General features: G+C 44.6%; 1 protein-coding gene across 6 annotated transcripts in view; it reads left to right on the top strand.

Moving 5' to 3' along the window:
* Positions 1-577: 577 nt before the first annotated feature.
* Positions 578-15,010, top strand: part of KIAA0232 — a 55,996-nt gene continuing 41,563 nt past the window's right edge. For 3 of the 6 annotated variants that reach the window (XM_082234178.1, XM_082234176.1, XM_082234173.1), the window contains exon 1: positions 578-725. The gene's annotated coding sequence lies outside the window, so the exon portion shown is untranslated. Of the gene's footprint in view, positions 726-3,728; positions 3,859-4,228; positions 4,322-15,010 lie in introns of those variants that run through there. The other 3 variants (XM_082234177.1, XM_082234174.1, XM_082234175.1) reach the window with 2 other exon arrangements.

Below are 15,010 nucleotides of genomic sequence, written 5' to 3'. Positions count from 1 at the left end.
TGTAAATACAGTACCTATATTTTTTCCCAAGCTTTTCCCAACTCATGTGATTGGATTCTGCTTTATGCGCTTGAATCTCTCAAAAATTTGTTTAATTTGCTTCTATACTGCTGTTTTAGTGGCTTTAGGTGGTATTTTTGTTTCACTGATACTGGTTTTTTAAATATTGTTCATCACATGAATATCTTTTTTAAACTATTAAGTAGTTCATAAACCATTTTAAATAATTATTCGATCAATAATCCAACCTGCAAAGGAAGAGGGTTGGGGCTGAAAAAAATCAAGGAAAGTGGGAGTGCAAGGAGAGTAGAATATACAGTACAGGAGTATAAAATGTATTTATTTCTTATGTGACACAGACGACACAGACGCACGCTTCATGGTGAATCGTAAATGTTTTAAGTCTTAAAGCCAAATATTCTATAACAGCGTGTCGCTGTGACCCCCCCCCCCCACACCCAAACACATTCTGGGAATGTTATTCTCTGGCAAAAGAGGAAGGCTAGTCCCATCCCTCGAAGCCGAACTGCGCCGGCGGAAGGATCCTGACGTCGCGTCACCTGACCGCCTCCCGCTTGCGCAGTGGGAGGAGAGGGCGCTCCGCCCCAGCCCTCCCTGTCCCTCCCCTCGGCGGGGCCGGCGCCGGTTTACGTAACGCCTCTCCGGGCAAATTCCGGCTCGGTCCCGCCGCCTGACTCGGCACGGGGCGCCAGAGGCCCTGGCAGGTAAGCGCGACCTTGGGCCGGGGCGCCTCGGCGGGGGCGCCGCTCCCCGCTCCCCCCGCGCGCTCCCCGGGGCCCGGGCCCAGGCCTGGGGCGCGGCGCGGGGGGGGGGGACCGGCCTGGCCGGGCCTCTCGACTTGATCCGGAGGCCTCTGCTGGGCCCCGCCGCCTCTCGCAGGCGGCCTGGCGCGGGCGCCGCTCCAAGGGCAGGCGGGAGGGCCGGGCCGCCGGGCGAGCGGCGTCGGGAGGGTGGACGGTCGGGCAGCCGGGCCTGCCCTCTCTGCGCCCGGGCTGGGAGGCCGGAGTGGGCTGGGGGGGGCGGGCGGCGACTCGTCCATGTTGGCCGGCTGCTCCGGCGGAGCGGAGGGCTTCCTGCGCGCTTCCCACGACGCCCCTGTGGAGTTTGCTCAGGCGCTCCTCCTCCTCCTCTTCCTCCCTCCCGGTTTAGCGCTGCGGAGCCGAACTGGGCGACGGGGGCGGAGGCTCCAGAGGCCCGTTTTGACTGCTCCCCCCCCCCCGCCCGCTTGTTCTGATCTTGCAGACCTTGCTTGGGGCTGCTGGAAAAAGTACTTTCAAGTTACTTCGTCGCTGCTCGGGTCTGCCTGCCGCAACGTTTGCTGCGCTGATATTATTGTGCTCTCGTGCCAAGTAAACTGGAGAGGAGGACAGGCGTGTAAACCGGGTAGCCGGGTAGCCTTCCCCCGGGGCCGGGAGGGCGGTGTCGGCTGGGGGGTCTCGCCAAGGGCCTGACGGACTTGCCCTGTTGGAGTTCACCTTCTTCCTACTAGACTTCCGCTTCGGGCCACAAACAAGGGCCTCACCGGCTTGAATGTAAAATTTCCAAAGCTTTTATGAAGCTTAATGTCCTTGCCAACTTTCCCACCTTTCCGTTACTGAGTTTCTTGAGGAGTTGACTGAAAGGCCGCCAGAGCCATTTTGGTTTCAAACTCTGGTTAATGTATATGGCTTGGGTTACCGGTATATTGGTTTTCAAAACGAGATTTGAGCCGATAGCGTTTTTTACCGTTAGTTTAAATCAAGCATGTGTTTAGTCTGGCCCTTTAAACGAATCCACAACTGTATTAGTAGTTCACCTGCCCTTGCAAGCCTATCTGTAGGCTGCCACTCCTAGGCATAGTTACTGGGGAGCAACTACAGTATGAGCAAGGCTCAGTTCTGAGTGAACATGCATCGTCAGTGGCTTGAAAAAATTAAAGTTGCAAATGCTAAATTGCAGGTCATACACCCAAATTGTTGGCATACTTAAACATAAAAGTATGGGTGAAATGAGCAGCATATGACTTGAGTTGATGGAAATGTATGCTGTAAAAAGTGCTGCTGCTTTTTGTGGCAGAGCTCCTTCAGCTTTCATATGAGGAAGTTGAGAGGGCAGCAGCAGTGGCTGCTCTGCAGAAGAGGGTGAAGCGGCTTATGGGAATATTTTTGAAAACTCTTTAATCTTATAATTTAAAGGAGAACGTAATTGATTCTGAGACTATATGGGATTGATTGAAAAGAAAAGTCAAAAATACTTGGTATTTCCTTTCTGCTCTGAGATTTCAAAGGAGGAGTTTTTCTTGGTATCCCTGAAGGGAGGGGGTGCTGGTTGCTGGGGTGGCCTTGGAATAAGCAGGCAAGAGGGTGAGGGGATCCAGTCCGCCAGTCCTTGCTGCTAGGAATGGATGAGCAAGTGGGAGGCCGGGCAGGCAGGCAGGCAGGTGCTGTGCTGGCCTTTCTTGTGCTTGCTGTGTGCAATGCCTGCCTGGGAGCTGAGTGCCCAGCGCTGAAGGGGAGCATTTTCACCATGCAGGCCCAGCGGTGCCCACTGCTGCCTCCCAACGTGAGTAAGATGGTGGCCTCATGTTCACCTTCAGCCAGTCTCCATCTGGCCGCTAAGGCTGGAGGCACCTTCTTCCCAGGAGGCATCTCTCTTTGGGGTGGGGTGGGGGGTGGCAGCATCAGCAACTGCCCAGAGAACTCTGAAGGAGAGGGGAGAGGAGAGGAAGCTGAGGGAACACTCCACAAGAGGGGGGGGTGTTCAAAAAGGGGCGAAGGGTTCCCAGCTCTGCAAGCAAGGGTTGGCATAACTGGATTTCTGAGGCTTAGAGTGTGTTTCCCCACAGGGAAGCCACAGAAAGTGTGTCAAGGGAGCTATGGACTAAAAAAGGTTGAAAACCTCTGGATTAGGGTATTGTAGTAGCTTAAGGTGACCATCCCTATCCCAAACTGAACCAGAACTTGCGTAGCCCTAAATGCTAGTGTAAAATAATAGGCTTACCTCTGATAGATTAACTTGTTCTAGGATTCAGTTTTGGAATTTGTTTCCATATATTCCAGGATTCAAGCTCTGATACTGCAGCAGCATAGTTTTAGTCTTCTTTTAAATGAATTTACTGTTTTTTGTTGGGTCCCCCCCCATAAGCATATTTTTGTTGGGTCCCCCCCATAAATCACATGGAAATGATTGATTAGAAGGTGATGAATAGATCTATGATGAGTTTGCACAAGGGACGTAGCCTTAAGAGGCCAAGTAGTCAACTGCATTATGTCCCAACATACCAAATTAAGTAGCATTTCCGGATGGATGGCATAGGTTTCAGGCACTCTGGAGCCCTGATGTTTGTCTCTCTTTTAGGAATTAAGCACTTTTTTCCTGAGCATATGCAGAATATCCTACCACAGCAGAGTAATAAATCTCTGAACAGGAAGTAATGCATATTTTGTTCTGTATCTTACAATTTGAGACTTCCATTAGAAACAAGTGAAAAGAAACCTGTGGTGGTAAAAGGAATATAGGATCTAAAAAAGTTATAAATTTATATTTTTATAGTTCACTAAATTCCAAGGATTAGAAAATTTCCCTTTCCCTAGAGAAGTTCCTAACACAGTGAAGAACAGTACAGCAGTACAGGCACACCTTGGAGATATTGTGGGTTCAGTTGCAGACCACCACAATAAAACAAATACATATCACAATAAAGTGCATTTTTTCCTTTTCTGCTCCAGCCCTAGCCAGTGCCACTCCTGTGGCCAGAAGAGGGGTGGTGGCAGCAGAGAGAGGACTTCCTTCTCCTGGAAGCAGACAGGCTGCCTGCAGCTGCACCCACGTCCTCCTAAAGGAGCTCAGTAAAATGAAGTACGCCTGTATTTGCAAGCTGAATGCTGATAATTTCTACTACTGCCATTGGGGTTTAAATGAGCCCATTTAAAAAAGCACATTTGATGTTTTTTCTTGCGCTACTGGTATTCATTTGTGAAAGACAGAAATAGGACTTAACATGAAGTTATATAACATTTTCTAAATGATTGTTGTCCATATAGTAAGAAGGATTTAGGATTGTATTTCAGCCTTACTGTGTTACACTGTAAAACTTAGTGAATGTAAATAGATGCATTTTTAATCCTCTGTCTGCCACTTTCTTTATATCCATGTTTGAAAATAGTGCTTCTCATCTTTTAAATGTCTACTTCATGTAGGGAAGTTAATATTTGATCAATATTGACAGGATTGATGTTGCTCCCTTACCTGCTTCCTGCTGCTTCCTTATGATTGTGGTCAACTGCCATGTCTCTTCACTCTGATGGAACTGGCAAGTTAGGTGGGTAGCTGTGTCAATTTCACAGAACTTTATAGTATGTTTCCTTCAGAAAGCCCATGTATATGAGCTGTTACTTACCTATATGAAACACCCTTTTGAAGGAGGGAAGAAAGAGAATGCCACAACTGAAATAAAGCGCATCATTCCCAAGCCCTCAGCCATGTCAGTGTCACTGAACATCAGAGATGAAGGAAGAAAAGGTAATGGAGCAGATAAGCAAGCAATGAAGAAAAGAGTCCTTCATACTTCTAGGCTTACAGTGAAGCCAGCACCAATCATGTTGTGATGGAATTGCATTCAAGTCTAGTTGCAGGGCATTGTGGTCCAGTATCCAGAATAGATTACTGTAGTATCCAACTTAAGTCATATTCAGAGTACACCCACTGAAATAAATAGTCCTAAATTAGTCAAATACCACACATAGTGTAGACGTGTTTTCTCTTGTGCTAGCTGGAAGGGGCATTGTGATAGAATATTTCAAAGCTGGAAAAGTGAAGAGTAGTAATGTGTATTAAGTGAAGTGATATTAAGTTCTTAAAAATATGAATGTGATTTTCCCCTTAATCAGACTTTGATCCAGAGCCTGTTTCAAAAAATAATAAACCTGTAATTTTTTAAAAAGAAGATCTCTGAGCACATAGAATGTTCCACAAAGTCATATGCCTGCATATATCTGATATCCAGGCGGAAGTTTTGCTCAGGAATATTTGGCATAAGCAGACTTCTAATTCCACCCACCTCCTATGATGAAATAGCTAGCACATAGTTTTTAAAGTTCATTTGCTGCTTACTGATTATGAACTATGACTGCCAGCCTTACTCAGAAGATGAAGGGCTTTTTAGTATTAATATTTTATTGAAAAGCTTTCAATTATAAAGAAATAAAGTGGTACAAAGAAAAAGGGACAAAAAGAAAAAAGGGACAAAAATGTGTAAAGAAAACAAACCCAATATATGAATATATATGAAAAATACTACATTCTTTTAAAAAATTTGATAGGTAAATATCAATAGCCAACTACAGTGGGGCCTCGCAAGACGAAATTAATCTGTTCCGCGAGTCTCTTCGTCTTGCGGTTTTTTCGTCTTGCGAAGCACGGCTATTAGCGGCTTAGTGGCTATTAACGGCTTAGTGGCTTTAAGAAAAAGGAAACGAACTCGCAAGAACTCGCAAGATGTTTCGTCTTGCGAAGCAAGCCCATAGGGAAATTCATCTTGCGGAACAACTCAAAAAATGGAAAACACTTTCGTCTTGCGCGTTTTTCGTCTTGCGAGGCATTCATCTTGGGAGGTACCACTGTACATTTTGTAAAAATTATTCAAGCAAAGTCTTTATTTTTAAGCACTTGTCATGATGTTCTGTGTGCCAGAAGTTTAGAAGACGTTTAGTCATGCTGGCCACATAACCCAGAAAAGCTGTCTGTGAACAAACCCCAGCTCCCTCTGCCTGAAAGCAGAGATGTGCATTACCGTATTTTTCGCACCATAGGACGCACTTTTCCCGTCTTAAAAACTAAGGGGAAAAGTCTGTGCGTCCTATAGAGCGAATGCAGGGAGGCAGGCAGGAAAAGCCCTCAAGAGCCCCACACAAGCTTCGCGCGGCTCTTGCGGGCTTTTCCCCAAGAGGGAGAAGGGACTGACGCCGCCAGTCAGTCCCTCTCCCTCCTCTAGAAAAGCCTTGCACAACCTCTCCAGCCGCAAGAGATCTACCAGAGGTAGATCTTAACCCTTGCCTCACCTGGGAGCTTCTCTGGGCAGGAATTCCCTCAGCTTAAGTGAGGTGGGGGAAGTGTGGCAAGTAGGGGGGTACCTACCTAGACACTGAAGCCACATGTCTCTCAGATGAAAATTGGGAGTGGGCATTGTGTGAAGTGCTCTGATGGTGGGCATTGTGTGAAGTGCTCTGATGGTGCGGGCATTGTGTGAAGTGCTCTGATGGTGCGGGCATTGTGTGAAGTGCTCTGATGGTGTTTCCTGCTCGGCAGGGGGTTGGACTCTATGGCCCTTGTGGTCTATTCCAATTCTATGATTCTATGATTCTAAGTGGCTGTGGATCTCCTGCTGCAGAACTGTAGGACTGTATAGAGTTGGGAGGGCCACCTGAGGGTCATCTAGCCCAGCCCCCTCACAATGTAGGAATCACAGCTAAAGAACGCCAGGCAGATGGTCCCCCAACCACTGCTTAAAAGCCTCCAGTGGTGGAGACCCCAAACACCTTCCGAGGTCATAGAATTGCAAGGTTGGAAGGGAACCCCAGGAGTCATCTAGTCCAGCCCCGGTGGACAGCGGGCACAATCCATCCCATTGTGCAAGACTAAAGATGCTGTGCAAGGCTAAAGAGGAAGCCAGGGCAGTGAGTGCCTGCCCTGGACTGCCTTGTCTTCTTCTTTAGCCGCGCTGGAGAGGTTTAGCTCCTGGCTGGAGAGGTTGCGCGGCTATGGATCCCGTGCGCTGTCTTGGCTTCTTTGCTCTTTGGGGCTGGTGGGGGAACCCGGGCTTCCCCCGCAGCCCCAAGAAGCTCTGGGAAAAGCAGACAGGCTGCTCACAGCCTGTCCGTTGCTCTTTGGGGCTGGGGGGAGGGATAATATTTTTTTCCTTGATTTCCCCCTCTAAAAACTAGGTGCGTCCTGTGGTCCGGTGCGTCCAATAGAGCGAAAAATACGGTACATGCCATTAGGGCTGCGCGATATCTGGTTTTCAATATCACAATATAGTGCCAACTAAACATCACAATATCTCGATATATCATGATATACTGTATTTTTCGCTCTATAACACGCACCCGACCATAACACGTATGTAGTTTTTAGAGGAGGAAAATCCGTAGGCATTCCCTCCATAACACGCACAGACATTTCCCCTTACTTTCTAGGAGGAAAAAAGTGAGTGTTATGGTGCAAAAAATACGGTATATCTGCGGCAGCGGAGGGCCTTGCCGGACCTCCCTGCAGGGAGAAGGGCGCCTCCGCATGGAAGTGGGGGTCTTTGCTGGGCATCCCCGTGACAGAGGAGGGCCTCACCATGCCTATTCATGGTGGTGGAGGGCCTCACCACACCTCCCTGTGGAAGTGGAGGACTTTGCAGGCATCCCCGTGACAGAGGAGGGCCTCACCGGGCATCCCCACAGTAGTTGAGGGCCACCGTCGCGCCTTTCTGAGATGGCAGAGGGTGCACTGCGCTTCCCTGGGGTGGTGGAAAGCTTTGCTGCACCTCCCCATGGCAGCTGAGGGCTTTACAGTGTAAGGAGGTGTGAGATTTCATAAAAATATTAATAAACTTCCATATAATATTTTAAATATTTAAGAATTTAAGAATAGTTCAGCTGATTTACAAGGCAAGTTGCATCTACTTCCCCACTCGGAGGTCTAAGCGGAATCTATGCATGCATAAGCCCCACTGAGTTCATCTAAACTTCTACTTTCCTGGTAGTAAGCCTCATTGAATCCAGTAGAGCTTGCTTGTGAGTAGACATGCATTTGCTTGCACTGCTTACCAGCAAACACCCTCCATACCATCCTCACACAGTACCCAACTTCTCATTTCAGCAGAAGGCAACCAGTTAAATCTTCTCCCCTCCATTTCCCACCCCCACACAGAAGCCCCCTCCCCCCAAAAAACTCCACCCCACCAATCTCTCCCTTTTTATTAAAGGGACGGAGGGCAAGCAAGCAAAGACTTTGTCTCCTATAAACAAACAAACAAACAAACAAACAAACAACTTTCCTTTTGTGTCCACCACTGCGTGCAGAACCATGCTGTAGAAATTGTAATTGTAGTAATCTTCCATGTGCTTCCGAAAGATTTAATGAAAATGACCTAAATAAGGGAACTTTTTGCTCTTCCTGCTGATTAATGATAGTTCTCTGACTCTTGTTAGAGATGCAATTTTCTCCATAGCATAAGTATTTTAACAGTCTCCCCTGGTATTAACAGTAAATATCTTAATATTAAGTGTAAAAATTCAAGTGTTTGACTGGGTAACAGTTATTTTATCGATTTTAGCTTTTTTACATTCCAGTTTTAGGTAACTTTTCAACCATAGTTTTCACTAGTATCTTTCTTTCTTTAACTTATACATAGTTGCAATGAAAAAACCCAAACCTTTTGAAAAGTGGCTTTCCTCCAATCCTTTGGGTTGTCTTTTCTCCTCCACCCCATTTACTCCTCTGCAAGTTTACCAGGGAGATTAGATCTTGAGGATCTTACCAGATACACTTACTAAATAGGCTCTAGTGGAAGCAGGGGTGGATGAAGGCCCTGACAGTTGTCTTGTAAGTTCTGGTGTCCCAGGTAACGCATATGCTGCTACATTTGTGGTTGTGCAACTGGCTTGACCTGCACTGCTTCTCCTGTTTTCTCCAGAAACTGCAGTGGCAATTGGCCTCTCAAAGGCAACATTAGATTCTTTCATAGCTGATGTAGCTTCTGTCATGAACTTGCAATGCTCCCCAATTCTAGAAGTAGAAGCAACTTGACTACATAGCAACCTGAAGGCCCTAATGTTGCCACTCTGATTCCCTATTTTATCTAGCTCATATATGTGTTCTGCCATCCTCCTCCCAATATGTGTTTGGCTTTAACTACGTCCCTTGGAGGCTGCACACAATGTCTTTTCCTTGTATTCCTAAGTCAAGCAGCCCTCTGTGCATTAGTCACAGGTAGCTCCTACTCAGCTGGTTGCTCAATGACTGCATGGTTCTCCGTTTGCGCTTTTTCTCGTGTGTGCGCTTGTGGCTCATCTGATTAGCTAATTCCACCACAGAAAATAGTAATTGGTTAGTGATGTGATTTTAACTTGTAGCTAAGCTTTTATATTGATCTCTCTGACACTCAGCAATTAGCACAATGAATATAACTTGAGAATATGGCCTTGTGTGAGATCTCTAAAATGGGTAAAATCTAGAACGCTTCCTCACTGAAAACCAGAGAAGGTTGATTTGTGTACTGGCAAGCAGTGTTAGAAATCCCTCCAGTCAACAACAGCATTTTGTGACTGACGCATGTCCATTGTCACCCAATGGAGATCTCTGGATGCCAGGTTGGCGACTGACATCTCCATCTGGCTGGCCTGTCCAGCTTTCTTAAGTAGTAGAGCTTATTTATTGCATGTATGTCCCATATTTTATTCAAGGAATACATGGTTCACCCCCCCCCATCAGTTAATACCTACAATGACCCTGTGAGGTAGGTGAAGAGACTGTGACTGGCCCAGGGTCACCCAGGGAGCTTCATAGCTGAGTGGAGATTTGAACCCTGATTTCCCAGGTCCTAGTCCAACAATCTAACCACTACATCCCAAATGCTTCCTAGAGTACTTCTGTTGTGGGGCAGCTCTATAAATTAAGTAGGTAAATAAATATGGGGAAAACAAAATGTCACTTAGAGAAGGATCTGAAATTGCTCTCTCCTTCAAGTTTCTGTTCAATGCTTGGTAGTGGGGAAAAAATCGGGATGTTCCTTTTGGGTGTTAACCAAGAGAGCAGGCACAGTTTGCATTGAAACCACTACTAACAACTACTAAACTAAGGTGGAAGCTTCTTTCTCCTGTGAAAATGCTGATTGTAGTTCTCATTCACACACTCTGAAAAATCTTTAAGAGCTATGTGGAGCATAATCAGTTTGTGTCTAGAACCTTTATAGAACTTTATACACACAGGTCCCGCTTATCAAATGCAATGTGTTCCCTGGAAATCATTTGTTAGGTGAGCGTTTGCAAAGTGATTCTACAATTTCCATTGATTGCTATGGGGACATTTCTGATCCATTATTTCTCCAATCTTCCCCCTCTTCCATGGTTTCTTCCTGAAATGGCTGTAGCTAACCAGCAGAACTGATTTGTCCGGTCTTATCTTCCTTACTCCCTCCTTGCATGGTTTCTGCCTGAAAATGGCTGCCTCTGATGAGCGTTCAAAATTCACCAGGCACATTTTGCACCTGGCCACTTGTGATCAAGTGAAGATGGCACCTGACGCAGTGTTAGAAACTCATATAAGCTGGACGCCAAATGGTTCCTTAATCTAAGGCTGCAGTCACCAAGACAGAATATCTGGTTGTCATTTTTGGGCAAGATGGCCTTAAAATCTTACTTTTCAAATGATGGACTAACTGTGATTTCTACTTTAAGTTCTCAAAGCTCTTAACCTAGCTCAAGGTTGTCATCTGAACTAGCCAGATGTTTAACCGATAATCACAGTCAGTCAATAGTTTGAAAAATAAGACCTTAGAGCCATCTTGTCCCAAAATGGCAACTAGACATTCCATTTTAGCAACTGTAACCCTGGTTTAAGGAGCCATTTGGCACCTAGCTTATATATCTGAGTTTCTAACACAGATCTGGAGGTGCACCAAATGGCTTCTTAAACCAGAGTTACACTTGCCAGAACAGAATGCCTAGTTGCCATTTTTCTGCCAGACAGTCGGACTTTTTGGTTCCTGGTATCTGGAACACAAACACAAAGTAGTAAGGAAGTGGGCAAACTCTTAACCGTTTGTATATCTGAATCTGTGGTGTGTATAGTGAGCTTTGGGCATAATTGTGTTTTGGTAAATGATTTTTCACATAACAAGTGAGTGGATAGTTGGGACCTGTGCATAGGTGCCTGCAACCAGTTATTGAACAGGAAACTGATACAATGCCTTTCTACTTATGGACAAAGCTGCCAGCTCTGAGTGCATGGTTTTCAGGACCACATTTCGCCAGAATTGCAATGTTGCCTAGCGCAAGAGCTTATTTTTCCAATATTGTGTAAAAAAATGTGTATCAATACATTAGGTTAGGCTATTGAGTACCCTGTGATACGGAGCGTGGATAAAATTAGATTAAATTACTCCTTTTCTCATTCTAAGAGTTCAGTCTAGGTAAGTTAGCCCTGTTTTTGCTGGAGTGGAATTTATTTGTTCATAAATATGTGGTTTGGGCTGTAGAACTTTAATCCTACTTGTAAAAATAATTGTTATTTGCATTACTGGCTTAGTTTATGAGAAGATAACTTAGAAGCAATTATTGTTAAATTTATTTTAGAATGTTTTAAGTAAATACGCTTTGCACTGGGCTGAAACCTACTTGGAAAGATTGTTGCAAATGTGCATTTACAATATGCTAATTTCCCTTAGAGACAGCATGTTAATTCCCTTTTTGATGGATTAAAACGACTTTTGAGTTATTTATGTGTTAACTCTTGGGTCTGGAGCGCATCCAGGTCTCAACATAAAAAGAACAACAAGGGGGTGTCCAGATTGCATTTTTATTGCTTTGATATATTTTTTATGATATAGAGGCTTACAACTATTTTTATAAATAAATGAACCTGTTCACTTCATCGCAGGGAGCTATGCCTCACAGAGAGCTATTCAAACCCCAGCAATCCTCTGCCTGGGCAAACATGGATCACTTTCTGTTATTGTGACATCAGGAGATCATTATGTTGGAGATAATGATCTGGCCCACTCACCAAGTCTAATTCCCCACCCTTGTGCCAGATAGATGTGAAATAAAATACTAAAAGTTGCTTTACACAGTTTACCACTAGCCCCGACTTGCTCTGCTTATGGCTTCTTTCTATAAGAAAACCCTTTACTAAAAGAATGAATATATATATATATATATATATATATATATGCTTTCGTAGATTTTCACCTGCATATATATATATATATACACACCACAAAATTTATACAGTTATTTTCTTACTCTTGTGAAGCCATATAAGAAAGATGGCATTACTTATGCTCTTCTTCCATTAGATCTACTGCCATATAACTTTCACAGGCTTGTAGGAGATGGAGTCAAAGGCAAATCTGTGGGGATTACAAGAAAAGCGGATTCCTCTGTGAAATGCTGCACAATTCAGCCCCAGTCCCCTCAGGCTCGCAGTCCCCACGCACCCTGCAGCTGTCCTTTTCCCTTTGCTGTTGAGAGATGGAAGCGGGCAAGGACAGCTGTAGAGCACATGGCTGAGCACTTAGGCAGCTGCTGGCCTCTGAAGGACATGGAGATCATGCCTTTTAGCCTTAACCTAAATGGACCAATTGGCTAGCAGGTGCCTTAGTACCAGACCATGTCCTTTGCAGCTGTCCTTTCCCCACACTCCTGTTGAGAGAGGATAGGGAAAACTGCTAGTGTAGCACGACACTTGAGCAACTACCAGGCTCCGTGTCCCTCTCTAGGCTAGAATCACTTGGGCAGGGGGACCAGGGACCCTGCCATGACCCTTCGCTTGTGGGCACAGCAGGGCATCCCAAGCAGTTGCTAGCATCTGTATTCTCCCTTTCTGTTCTTTTTCTAGAGGATCAGAGGAAGAAATTGTGGTTGGGGAGCTGTACACAAGACTATATGTTCTTTTCAGAGAGCAGTAGTTTAAAGGCTAGAAGAAAGAAGGAGAGAGTTCCTGCGTGTACTCTGCACGCTGGAGCCCTTTTAAGAAGACTTCTGCATTCCAGAGTTGGGGCTCAGGGATTTTTATTTCCCACTGCAGGAAAGTTTGTAGATTCATCTGGCATCTGGGGGCAATTATGTGCCATAGAACCTCAGATAAACTTTTAGTCTATTCTGTGGGTGAGTGGGAAAATTGAAATAATTAAATATAGTTTATTTTTAAGCAATGATGTGACTTTTCTAAAAGATTTTGAATTAGACAAATTCCTATATAATATTTGACTTCAGTGTCTGTCTGACTGGATTACTTGAGGTATATAAAATTCTTTACACCCTATGAAAGGTTTGTTATTCGACCTTCATTCCAGCTAAATATTTTATTGCTAGTATTAACACGTTTGCTTAATTAACTACATGAGCCAACAATTTCCTGTTTTGTTGTCCAAAGCCAAAAAAACCCCTTTGTCTCAAGAAAGCCAAAGGTGAGACTTCTTCACCAATCTCAAGCACCTTTAATTGCCCTTGGAGTATTTTTAATGCCTTCCATTCTTTCTCCTTAACAAATTCCTTACATTTTTCATTTTTTATATAATGTTGCCTCTCTTTTTATTTGTTTTCTGGCTTCTAAAACCTGAAGCAGATATAACCCTGCATGAAAACATTTAAAGGTTTCTCATATTGAGCTCCTGAAACGATATTAATTTGAAAAAACAGCACAATCTCCTGATTAAATCTATCTACTGTATTTGTGTCTCCTAGAAGTGACTCTTTTTATATCCATATCGTATCAACTTGTTCTATTACTCTCATCTTACTGTATAATGGAGCAAGAGCTGATCACAGAATCATAGAATTGTAGAGCTGTAAAAGGTGAAAGATCTGAGGAGAAGCCTTCATCTGTGATGATGAAAAATGAAAAATTTTGAAGGAAATAAAATAGATATAAAATTAAGAAATGTAATAAAGTACCTAGGAATAAATATAACAAGAAATTTAGAACAAGAGAATTTTAACAAATTAAATAGGGAAATTAAAGAAAAGCTTGAGGAATATAAGAAAATTAAGCTTTCATGGTTTGGAAGCATAGTGATTAAAAAATCTAGACAAAATTTTCCTTTTAATTACAGTGGTACCCCGCAAGACGAACGCCTCGGAAGACGAAAAACTCGCTAGACGAAGGAGTTTTTCATTTTCTTAGCCGCTTCGCAAGACGCATTTCTCTATGGGCTTGCTTTGCAAAACGAAGCTTGCCCTGCAAGCTCCGGGGATAGCGGTGAAGCGCAGCGCGTCTTCCCCGCTGTCCCCGGACCGCTTTTGAAGCAAGGGGCGGCGGGGAGAAGATCGCTTCTCCCCGTTGCCAGCCCCGCAATCTCTGGGGACAGAGGGGAAGGTGCGCGCGCGCCTTCCCCTCTCTCCCCGGACCCCTTTTGAACCAAGGGGCGGCAATGGGGAGAAGCGATCTTCTCCCCTCCGCCCCTTGCTTCAAAAGAGGGGACAGAGGGGAAGGTGCGCGCGCGCCTTCCCCTCTCTCCCCGGACCCCTTTTGAACCAAGGGGCGGCAATGGGGAGAAGCGATCTTCTCCCCGCTGCCCCTTCCCTTGCTTTAAAACAGGTTCGGTGACAGAGGGGAAGGTGTGCGGCACTTCCCCTCTGTCCCCGGACGGTCTCCATAGGAACACATTGATTGATTTTCAATGCATTCCTATGGGAAACCGTGCTTCGCAAGACGAAAAACTCGCAAGAAGAAAAAACTTGCGGAACGAATTAATTTCGTCTTGCGAGGCACCACTGTATTTGGAATGTTGCCAGTTAAGATATCAGAGACAGAGACAAAGTGTTGGCAAAGTATGATTAATTAATTTTGTAATGGGGATAAGGAGACAGCAGGGCAGATAAATAGTCAAAGCTGGGGAGAAACACACTTTGAAAATGTTGCCTATAAGGATAAAAGAAAATTATTATAAATTAATTTGGAGATGTTATTTAACACCAGTCAGATTAAATCAAATAAACAAGGAATATTCAGTGTTATGTTAGAGGGGATGCTGGGACTTATGTTCACATGTGGTGGGGATGCAAATATGTACAATTTTTTGGCAAAGGGTGTTTAAGGACATAACAGAAATCACTGGGTTAAAGCTGACCGAAAGTCCCAAGGTAGCATTATTATCAGTTTACGATGGGGTGGAAGGTACAAATTTATTGACAGCTGCACAAGTTATTATTGCTAGGACGTGGAAGGGGCAAGGTGATGATAAAATGGAAGAATACTATAAAGAGGTGTGGGATATAGGTATTAATGATAAATTAACATG

The sequence above is a fragment of the Podarcis vaucheri genome (assembly GCF_965113315.1).
Source record: "Podarcis vaucheri genome assembly, chromosome: 8".
NCBI lineage: Eukaryota > Metazoa > Chordata > Lepidosauria > Squamata > Lacertidae > Podarcis > Podarcis vaucheri.
This window is presented reverse-complemented; position numbering and strand designations above follow the sequence as displayed.